General features: G+C 36.5%; 1 non-coding gene across 1 annotated transcript; it reads right to left on the reverse strand.

Annotated features, from left to right (window-relative positions):
• Window positions 1-11,839: 11,839 nt before the first annotated feature.
• Window positions 11,840-11,911, reverse strand: Trnae-uuc (transfer RNA glutamic acid (anticodon UUC)). Its single transcript has one exon. It is a non-coding gene; the product is annotated as a tRNA-Glu (tRNA).
• Window positions 11,912-12,186: the final 275 nt, after the last annotated feature.

The following is a 12,186-nucleotide window of genomic DNA, read 5'->3' on the forward strand; positions in this document are numbered from 1 at the left end:
CTCCCAATCATCGACTAAAATGAAGTTACTGTTACTTATAGGTTTTGTTTTTAAGTACCCGATACTAAAATAAAATATTAATAGTTTTCAGTTGAGTCGTCACGGCAACAGTTTAGGGTTGATATAACAATACTGAAAAAAGGACTACTTTCAAAAGCCTTGATTTTCTTGTTGACCATTTAAGAATCTCGTGTCTCGTGTTTCACTAGAAGAACAAATGGATAATCTCGGTTTTATCGTAATGTAAATTGTAATCAACAAGAACATGTTGGGTACCACTTTCCAATGTCTATTAAAACTGATTTAAATGTACTGTTTTCCGTATTGTAGCCATCGTTAACTATGGTAAGCTGCCAAAAAATGCCACACACGCAATCACGTTAACTGACGACTTAAGTTTAAAATGATCTGTAGGCCTTAGATACTACCTAATAACATTTAGACTGGAATAAACTTCAAATCCTTACTTACGGACTAAAATCAATCAAAAATCACTAGCTATAGAAATATAGATTTTTCATCTCAATTGGTGAGTTTCACCGAAACTTGACTTTTAGCAATTAACTGGCTATTTCTGCCTCGATCTAAATTTGCATTCTCAACTGATTTTTCTGATGCTCGGGGTTGGACACTAGCGTTTGTACTCCGACTGGGCGTGAAATTCTTAACTAGCGGTTTACCTGACTTCACTGGCGTTGCAGCCTAAACTGGGCTTAAAGTCCTCGACTCGCGTCTCCCTTTGAACTGGGCTTATAGTCATCAACTGGCTTTTCCACTAGACTGGACTGAAAATCCTCAACTGGCGTTTCGCCTGAACTGGACTGAAGGTTCTCCACTGGCGTTTTCCTCCTTTCCTGGACTAAAAGCCTTGGACTGACGTTTCGGTTGAAACTTGACTAAAGGTCCTCAACTGGCTTTTTCGCCTGAACTAGACTGTAAGTCCTCGACTGGCGTTTCCGCCTTGACTGGACTGGAGGTCCTAAACTGGCGATTCCGCCTGAACTGGACTAAAAGTCCTCGACTGGCGTTTCCGCCTGAACTGGACTGAAAGTCCTCAACTGGCGTTTCCGCCTTGACTGGACTGAAAGTCCTAAACTGGCGTTTCCGCCTAACTGGACTGAAAGTCCTAAACTGGCGTTTCCGCCTAACTGGACTGAAAGTCCTAAACTGGCGTTTCCGCCTAACTGGACTGAAAGTCCTAAACTGGCGTTTCCGCCTGAACTGGTCAAAAGACCTCGACTGGCGTTTCCGCCTTGACTGGACTGAAAGTCCTAAACTGGCGTTTCCGCCTAACTGGACTTAAAGTCCTCGACTGGCGTTTCCGCCTAACTGGACTGAAAGTCCTCGACTGGCGTTTCCGCCTAACTGGACTGAAAGTCCTCGACTGGCGTTTCCGCCTAACTGGACTGAAAGTCCTCGACTGGCGTTTCCGCCTAACTGGACTAAAAGTCCTAAACTGGCGTTTCCGCCTGAACTGGTCAAAAGACCTCGACTGGCGTTTCCGCCTTGACTGGACTGAAAGTCATAAACTGGCGTTTCCGCCTAACTGGACTAAAAGTCCTAAACTGGCGTTTCCGCCTGAACTGGACTGAAAGTCCTAAACTGGCGTTTCCGCCTAACTGGACTGAAAGTCCTAAACTGGCGTTTCCGCCTAACTGGACTGAAAGTCCTCGACTGGCGTTTCCGCCTAACTGGACTAAAAGTCCTAAACTGGCGTTTCCGCCTGAACTGGTCAAAAGACCTCGACTGGCGTTTCCGCCTTGACTGGACTGAAAGTCCTAAACTGGCGTTTCCGCCTAACTGGACTGAAAGTCCTCGACTGGCGTTTCCGCCCAGAAAATACTCACCACCGAAAAGTGTAATGTCAACCCTTGGTCTTCAACTCGTATTTCAAAACGTTGGCGGCCATCGCCTGGTACATCGCCAACAGTTTTCAATCTTCAAATATTTGATTAAGTTTGAGTTTGCTAAACAGGATCTCACCAACTGAACAGAATATGCAGAGATGCAGGAATTTCACTCCAAAACGCTTCTTCAAAAAGGTCGCCATTCTCTTTTATTTTTTTCGTAGCAACCAGGGATTCCCTCAAGCAACAGGCAACTTTCAACTTTTCCTTCTGTTGCACTAAATTTGGAGTGTCCTGTCACGGTCGCCACTGTGAAATTCCGGTTTTACACTCATAAGGGAATCCCTGGTGCCTACAATTCCGAACAATAAAGACTACCGAAAACTTATCGCTGTCACCAGTCGAAAACCGACACCAAAACCACGAGACTGACTGAACCTGAAAGCAGCGTCAGTTCAATGAGTGAGTGCGCGAGAGAAGGAGAGGAAAGAGATATAAACGTCTTCCGATTCGGCGAGGGGTGTTCGGATGTTAATGTCAATGTCCAAACTGAAGCTTTTATATTGTAATAAATCGACTCCTCACATTTATCTAACCCGAAAGTAGAAAGAAAGTTTTTTTCTACCTTTTGACGACCGTTTGGGTTTGGAAAAACAGCACACGATCCGATAAAGCGAAAGCAAAAAAATAACAAAACATTTCGAAAGTTGACTTCAAACGCAAGAAAAAGGTCGCTAGAGAAAATAAACTCAAATTATAGGGCCTACACTTGCTGAAGAAAAGATGTTATGATAAAATAATTTACCACAAAGATAATACATATTATCTGAAAAGTGTCATCTTGATGATATTTCAAATTTTTTGGTTGACTTTCATTTGTCATCTTCATTCAATCCTTCCAATGATCTGATTGAGAAACTGAAAAGTCATCTAAAATCACGATGACAAAACTGCTGAAACCAAAATTAGAATTTTGTTTTTTTTTTTTTGTATTATCGAAAACAATCTTCGAAGCAGCAAAAATGATCATGTCGAATTTTGTTGATTGGCTGTTCCAAATTTTAGCTATGCGTTGAAACGCTCTCAGTCTTTTTTCACTTCATCGAAATTTCCATCACTTCATCATCTTCTTTACTTAAAAATGCATACAACGTGAATTTTGTGTTCGATTTCATGTTAAAAAAGACAATTCAACCTGATTTAAGTTTGAATTTTCTGTAAACTTCTGGCAACTCTAATTTTTTATTTGCAAAAGATAGAAAATTTAATGTAGACAATTTTATCAGAACATTACAAGGCTATGAAATCAATAGCTTTCTTGTTGAAATAATACTTCTGAAAATTGGACGGATAATCTAGCAGTGATGCTAAATTCTTTCTAACAAGTTTTTGATCATTCCAATCTTCTTTTTACCACAAATGGTGTAGCCAACTATTGTCAAAATTGTCAAAATTGTCAAAATTGTCAAAATTGTCAAAATTGTCAAAATTGTCAAAATTGTCAAAATTGTCAAAATTGTCAAAATTGTCAAAATTGTCGAAATAGTCAAAATTGACAACATTGTCAAAATTGTCAAAATTTCAAAAAAAAAATTGGCAAAACTGGTAAAGCTATAATTTTTTTTTTAAATTGTTAAAGCTTTAAAAATTTTGTTACAATTGTAAAATTGTCAAAATTGTCAAAATTTTGTAAGTTTTTTTCATCAATATTAGATTGTGTCTCATGTTTTTTGTTACCAGTCCAATATTGAAAAAAAAACCAGCTGACGGTACTTATTAATGGCATATTTTGCATAAGCTGCAAAAACGTGCCACTTTAAAAATATTCTTTGATATACGCCCATTAACACGTAACCTACCAATAGTACAGGCCATCCGTGTAAATCCCTCGAATATCCGTGTAAAGTTTAAATGATATACAAACACAGTAATTCTACAAAAATCGGAGTTTTCGAATTTTGATTTTTAAAACTGCAATATCTTATAAATTAGGCAAGGTTTGAATATTGTACCTCGCTTAAGATTTTATTCACCTCAAGAACTTAAAAAAACCATCAACAGGTCTAACATGCAACAATTTTCAACATTTTCAAATCAATAAACCACTAAATGTGCATATGAAATCAAAAACAAAAGTTTATTTGAGAAATCTTAGCTGAATTGTTTGATTGGTTAGACTGGTCCACACGATTCCTCAAAATAATTTCTGACAAATTTCCCAATGCAGCTCAGCAAATGCGAGAAATGGTCTTCGTTTGGCTTTTCCTTCGTTTCTGCGGGAAAGCATCCGCAAAAAACATTGTTTCACTTTTATTTTTCCGGCGAATTTTTTTCTCCGCACTGTGAATCACTTCAACAATCTAGATCCTGTTTAGACAAAAAATTGACACCGGTCCTTGAACGACAAAATGTAGCTGAGTATTCACAACACTCGGGTCGGTTCACTGCAATTAATGATCGAAACAATTTCCACAACAATATTCCTCTTTAGAGCTTTCAAACCTTAAAAAATGAAATCAATTTCTATCTATGTATTTGAGAACATTTTCCACAGCACGAAAAAAAACGCGTGTTGATGCTTCAGCACACGCCTACTGATCAAAACAATTCCAAATTAAGGGACATATGAAAAAGTAACATTTTAGCTGCAACATTATGACCTGAGGATATACTAAAGCAAGAAACCGGAAAGTTATGCTGATTTTTAATTGAAATTTTATCGCAAAGTTGTTGATTTTGCCTGTATGTATTGAGCTCGAAATTATGGCGAGCGTTCTTCCAACTAATTGACCACAATTTTTTATTTGAAATATTTTTTCCTCTGGTAAAGTTTTTTTTGCCGGTCTGAAAACTTTTTTTTATGTAAGTCTTACCACAGAGAACAGACGTACAAGCTCGAACAAAAAATCTTCAAAAAAGTGTGTAAAATTTCAAATGCTGACATCCGAAAAATACGTTGAAAATTGACTGAAAACAGTGCCATCTATTGCGCCGTTCAAAAGTTAGAAATCAAATTTTCAAGAGATAAGTTTTCGAAAAGGCGTAATCGTATATGAACTCATTAATAATTTAACTAATTGTAGAGAATATTGGAAATAGTAAAGAAAAATAAAAATATAAAAAATAGAAAAATGAGATTAATAAAATAATAGAAAAATAGAAACTATCAATAAACGTTGGTAGAAATCGAACTTTAGAAATAAGATCCTTTACGAGACACCCTGTGTTACTGAACTGCGCGATTTCGCTAGGAATCGAAAAATGGTCGTGCGAAAGGGGGCGAAACAACATGTAGAGAGCGAGAGAGAATTCATAAACAAGTCGGTTAATGAGCACGAGCGAGTAAAAGATGTCTTGAAATCCTTAAACGAACAATGAATGAGCCGAACGAATCAGTTTGCAGAAAGAGCTTATCGAGATAAGACGGTTCGTCTTAATAAAAATTGATTCTCTGTGGAAGAAATTAAAATGGCCAGACCGATCAGTCACGACACTAATGTTGGTCTGAAATAGACGGGTTCAATTCATTGCTAGATAAACGCAATTAAAGTTACTTTTGACTGGGCAGAATTTCACTTCCTTGATTTTAAACGGTTTTACTTTTTGACGTTTTTCAATGAGTGAAACAACTTTCTTTTATTTTTGAATTGACGTAACGGTTCGGGTTACTTTTCTTCATCCATCATCAGATGTTTCCCAAAGTAACCCGAAACGCTACCTGTATTTAAATTAAAAGAAAGATCCACTCATTGAAAAAAGTAAATAAGTAAAACCATATAAAAAAGCACCGGCGATAAACCTATATTAAATCAATTATTTTTTCTGTACTGAGTCAGACTAACAGTTCTTAAATAAGTTTCTGCACTTTATGAACGGTTATCGTCAAAGGACGAATCGGATATATTCAGTCAATTAGGAACATTCTTGACGATCAGCCTTACCCATCAGTACTGATTCTAGACATCTCAAAGCGCGTTATTTTCAAGTAACACTTTTGCATTCCATTGTCCAAAATTTAGCACTTCTAGTTTGAACGAAATCGCGATTAACTTTTAAGATATTTTTTCATTATGCAAACGAACAAAAGTGTTACGAAACTTTTACAGGAATTTTCTTGAAACATGCCAAACAGTTCATACGACCTGTTCAAAACTGACTAAAATTTTGTTTTTTTTCTCAGTTTGGTGTTGACAGTTCGCCAAAAAACAAAAATTGGTTCTAAACGATCGTTGGAAATTTTACACAAGTTTCGTGGGCTAGCTTGTACGTCTGTTCTCTGTGGTCTTACTAAGTGTCTCGATTTTTTTGCTCTGGTCTTTTAGATTTTTTCGACTACAGTGCATGCAGTGCAGGTTTCAGAAATATGGCATCAATTTCTATCTGAAGTACTTCTTTACATAGATCATCATCTCGTTTAGATCATGTAAAGATCTTTAGATCTTTAGATCATCTCGTTTTGTTGAAATATGTAGACGTTCTAGATGTGATGGAAATAGCTGTGTCATTGAGTGCAATTTATCATTTCTTGTAATGTTTCAGTTTTGATGAACATCAGTTTAAAATTGTACGTAATTATTTCCTATTTTGGGTTGAACCCCCTTACTTAAAAAAAGAGCAGTAGGGGCACAGAGAACAGACATACAAGCTAGCCCACGAAAGTTGTGTAAAAATCCCAACACCCTTTTTGAACCAATTTTTGTCTTTTGGCTGGGCCACCAGATGTCTCCAAACACACCAAAGAGAACTGTCGAAACTGACTAAGTTTCAGTCAGTTTTCTGTAGGTCGTATGTGCTGCTTCAAGAAAATCGCGGTTGAAGTTTCTTTCGAAACTTGATGAACAAACGTTCACCATGTTGCATGAAAAAAATAATCATAAAAGTTAGATATTATCTTTTTCCTTCAAATTTGTTAGAAATACATAGTTTTAAACAGCTGGATGCTAAAGTAATATGTGAAAGTAACCCGCTTTGAAATGCCTAGAATCAATACTGCTGAGTAAGACTGATCGTCAAGAGGGTTCTTGTGGTGTGGTGTAGGTGATGCATTTTCTTACATAAATTACTGTTCAAGAAGTGCGAAAACTTAAACCGAAGCTGTTAGTTATCTTAACTCTCATAGTAGTGCAAAAATTAAGAAGGTGAAATTTCGCCCAGTTAAAAGTAACTCTGATTTCATTTATTTAGCAATACATTAAAGCCGTCCATTTTACTGAGACGTTGGATTCATTTTTTTGTGAGTTCATATACGATTACGCCTTTTTGAAAACTGGGCACTTTAAAGTTGATTTGTAACTTTTGAACGGCGCAATAGATGGCACTGTTTGTAGTCAATTTCTAACGTATTTTTGGGTGATAGCATTTGAAATTTTACACACTTTTTTGACGATTTTTTGTTCGAGCTTGTACGTCTGTTCTCTGTGATAGGGGGTTCATTTCAATAAATTATCATTTTATGTCGAAACCTGATTGTGTACGGAGTTTGATGGTCATTTCTCTGAAATTACTGTGGTTTTTCCGTATTTTTCCTTAGTTTTGTCAAGAAATTTGTAGTTTTGAATAAAGTCATCAAACTCAATAAATTGTTTTGTCAAAACTTACTTGTATGACGATTTTTTTTCATTCAAAAACGTTAGTTTCCTTTTTTGGATTTTTTAGTTATTTTCGAATGAAATGATTTGAGTCTAACAAAATTTTATTCCATTAGAAAACGTTCCATAAGTCAAAAATCAAAATAACTGCACCAACAAAAACTCACCCTTTGGCGATCCTGGTTTTTTCCCCTAATCGTCCCCTTTTGCGAAAGGATTGGCATCCCTCTTGGGAGAAAAGATTTTCCGCCAACCTGACTTAAGACTAAAGGGAAGACCTACATCAAATTTTGTACCAGTTCTCAGTTCGAGCGGACTTAGTGAATCGCATCGCTGAAAACCTGAAGGTTCATGTATGTTTGTTGCTTTTCCACATACACGAACTTTTCAGTCAACAACTTTTCGAATTCGAAGGATTTTATCTAAATTCCCATAATCCTGCTTCGACGCGGTGGACAAGCGGATAGGAAAAATCCCGGGAAAGGGTGAAAACTTTCACGTACATACATACGTGTGTATGTACCAAGTCTTGTCATGCTGACAAAATACCCGAGCAGGATCAAGAAGAAAAGGGTTTAATCCGAAAGCCATTCGAAAGACATTATCATTCGGCGGAAACCGTGAAAGAAGGAGTCCTACCGATTTAATGTCAGTTTAGCCACATTCACACCGCAATGATAATGATGGTCCGCCGGAAGAAGTCGGATTGAGGCCATCTTCACTGGAGCACTCGAAAGTGTGTGATATATTGACATGGAACGTTGGATTTTTCACATTGGAAAATTGATTTTGACTTTCTGATCTCATCAGGATCATCTTAAAAAAAGTATACTTTGTCCTATTTTAATTTTGTTGGCGTATTTTTCAAACCACTAACCTGGTCATTTGACTCAGTCGATTTGGATTCAATTTTGAATTTCTACACCCAAAATTCAGCCTCTGTGCCAATGGCGTGTTGTCAATTACATAGCATCATTGGTACAAGAAGATAACGCGATCGGTGCTGATTCGATTTGCTCCCACCGGCATTAATCTCCCAAGTTAACCGAATTGCGTATGTCTGAAAGAAACAAAATAAAAACGCTTTCACGTCCCTCCCTATCGCATCACAAGACGAAGAAGGATGGAAATAAATACCGGCCAACACCAGGCAGCCAGCGAACCGAGCACTGTGCGTGTGAATGTAGCAAAAGCAACAACGAAAACATCCTTCTAATTCAATCCCTTCAATCCACCGGCAAACAACCACGGCCGAGCTGTGCGTGTGTATGCAGTAAAAGCAACAACAAAAAAAACATTCCTTCAATTCAATTCCCGGCAAACAACCACGGCTAAGCTGTGCGTGTGTATGTAGCAAAAGCAACAAGAATATATTCCTTCAATTAACCGGCAAACAAGCACCGGCCAAGCTGCCCGGCTTTAGCAGCTGTGTATATGTAGCGTGTGTATGTAATAGCAGGCAGTAAGCAAAGCACAGTTCTCATTCAATGGGTTTCCCGTTTCCTCCACTCCCGTTCTTTTCCCCGTTTCCATCTTAAGACAAATGAATACCTAGAAAGGAGGCCAAACGCCGGGAAGCCACTGTCGTGCGTTTCTTTTGTGATTGATCGGTGGCAGAATGCCTATGACAAATATCCCTCTTCTTGCATGAAGCTCAAATAGTACACTGGTTAAGATGTCGGTCTGGCAAGACCATTTAGTTAGTGATTTGAGTTCGATTCTCCCTACGGGCGCTGTGGTTTATATTTTTATTTTCTTGTTTCTGGGATGAATTATCCAATAGGAACGAAATCCCATAAAATGTTTTTCTTGTTTCGCTTGAATGTAGTGGTCATGCATCATTTTAGTTGGGAGCCGAGTCCTTATGCCAGTTACGGTTTTTCAAACATATCATCTTCGGCACAGTGCACATTTCAGCGCATTATCGGCACAGAGATGTGCTAAATAGGCATTGGATTTTTGCAACCTCTTCTATGGGTGTATAACTCTGGGTTCTTAAAAGCTTCGTTTTGGTTAGAAACTCATCCATGTTTTTTTTTGCTAAATTCTCAAGTAACGTTGACATGAGTAGATTTGAATTTTAAGGTTTGTATGGGAAAATTGAATATTTTGTTCTCAAAATCAATCTAGTTTTGGTTTCTTCTATACTTATGCACGCAGAGAAAACTTGGATTTTGATACAAAACAAAACTGACTTTGATTCAAAACATTAAGTTTTTTGAATCAAACTCCTGTTTTCTTTGAATCAATGAATTATCGTTCTGATTCAAATGAATAATTTTTGAAAGAAAGAATTAATGTTTTGAACTGAATCATTTTGGACTTTGATTTTAAACAAATTCTTTGATTCAAATGAAATTTGTTCAATTGCACATTTCGTTTAAAACAATGTAAATTTTCTTTCAACCAAAGAAAATTGTTTTCAACAGAAAGGAATAATTTCTTTAAATTAAAATTTTAAACTTAGAAGATATTTTTGATTGAGCAAGAACCGAATTTTGAATAAAGTTTGTCCGGTGGTGTTGAAAATCGAAACTAGTGAATCAGAGATAGCTATTTAGGAGGATTCAGGATTTAGAATGGTAAGTGTGTGTTAATCCATTAATCAAAAAGTGAATGTTTAAGATTTTTTATAAACTCTTGCATTGTTACAGGACCACGGCTGATTCCCCCAAATCCAGCGGTCTGAATATCTTCGACCCGATCTTCAGCGGCAATCACCAGTTGGATGACCACTAAAGCTAGCAGCTGGAGCTGCTTCCGGAACTCTATTAAGCGACCCAAAAAGAATGCCCTCAGGCCAAAATTTGGACCGGATGATTCAATAATAGTGAACCAGTGTTAGTGTTAATTTTGTGAATAAAAATGAATTTAAAATGTAAATTCTTTCTTTTTATTATTCAAAATTCCTTATAGGAACTTCAGACAACAGAAAATATTTCTTCCAATTGGAATAAAAGGAAGATGGTTCAATGAACTAATCCTTTCAAATCTAAGTCTAAATTACATTGTAGCAAACGAGAACAACTTTGCATCAAATGGAACTGTTTTTTGTTTTAAAGCATTAATATTTTGAATCAAAGATTTTTCAAAAGAAAAATTTTTTGGAACAAAGGAAATTGCATTTGAATCAAAGGAATTTTTATTTATCCCAAAATCAAAGGAAAAAATCCTTTGTTTTGGCGGCACTTTCCTTTGAAATAAAAAATCTTTTCGCTGCGTGTGGTTTTGTGTCAATTAATAAATTCTCTAAAGAAAATTTTTCGCTGAACAACTTTGTCGAAGATCATAACTTCGTATCTCATTAGATAAATAAGTTATTAGGTGTTGAATGAGGGGCATGACTTTTGGCATCGAAAAACAATAAATTCAATTGACATCACTGCTGGGTGTCTATAGTGAGGTATTGCATGACTACTTTTCATGCAATTCTTCTGAAAGAACCAGCAGTGATGTCCATTGAATTTATTGTTTTTCACTGTCAAAAGACATACCCCTGTTAAACCGCCAATAACTTTTTTGCCTAATAAGATGCGAAGTAACGCTCTTGAATAAAGTTGTTCAGCGGAAAATTTCCTTTGGAGAATTTATAAATTGACACAAAAACCATCTCGGTTCTACAGAAGATATGTTGATCAATTTTCCCATACAAACCTAAAAGTTCAAATTTACTCATGAAAACGTTGCTTTAAAATTTTGCAAAAAATCATGGATAATTTTTGCAACAAAACGAAATTTTTAAGACCCTAGGGTTTGAGAAACTCAAAAATGACCCCAGATCGACTCAGTCTATTGATCAAACCCCCATTCCTTATCAGTAGAACACCAATAATATTTAAAACTATTGATAAAATGAAAAGTTGAGATTTCGCAAAGATATGACGATCCGTAGAGGAATGGAAAAAAAATGGAAAATTCACTGCAATCTACCAAAAGCCACCGCCTCAAGTTAGCACAGGATCGCTATCTGGTCGGTGACTTCTAAGTTAACTGCCAATGCAGAGCCAATGCGAAGTAAACAAGATAGGTCCTACAAGAAAGAAACGGATAGAAAAAAGAGGGATAGCTGATGAGCTCCACGTGATACAGGTCATATTTACATACATAACTGTATCGAATACAGGATGATTGTTCAAGATCCTGTGCACTAACGTAGGTTTCATCCTGGATTACAGGAGCAATTAAGCGTCACGATTTTCGGAAAGATTTCCTCTTAGATTTCGTTAGAATTAAGCAAATTCTCTGTGACTTTGAAAAATTTCAAAGTGCGTACACTCACTCACTGTAGGTTTTCTGTTGTTGCTAGGTTTCCTAAATAAAATATTCCCATTCTCGTTTAATCCAAACTAAGAAACCAGCATAGTTAAATCTTAAACAAGCTCGGTTCAATCTCAAATAAAATATTTCCCATACCGGGAATCGAACCCGGGCCTTCTGGGTGAAAGCCAGATATCCTAGCCACTAGACCATATGGGAGAAGACGGAAATATGAACAAAAATGTTAAAGTCATGTTTGTAATTTTTGTCATTTTTGTGTCATTTATGTGTAACTTTTGTGTCACTTTTGTGTCATTTTTGTGTAATTTTTGTGTCATTTTTGTGTCATTTTTGTCATTTTTTGTCCTTTTTTGTCATTTTTGTCATTATTGTCATTTTTGTCATTTTTGTCATTTTTGTCATTTTTGTCATTTTTGTCATTTTTGTCATTTTTGTCATTTTTGTCATTTTTGTCATTTTTGTCATTTTTGTCA

Source organism: Uranotaenia lowii, chromosome 3, assembly GCF_029784155.1.
Source record: "Uranotaenia lowii strain MFRU-FL chromosome 3, ASM2978415v1, whole genome shotgun sequence".
Taxonomy (NCBI): domain Eukaryota; kingdom Metazoa; phylum Arthropoda; class Insecta; order Diptera; family Culicidae; genus Uranotaenia; species Uranotaenia lowii.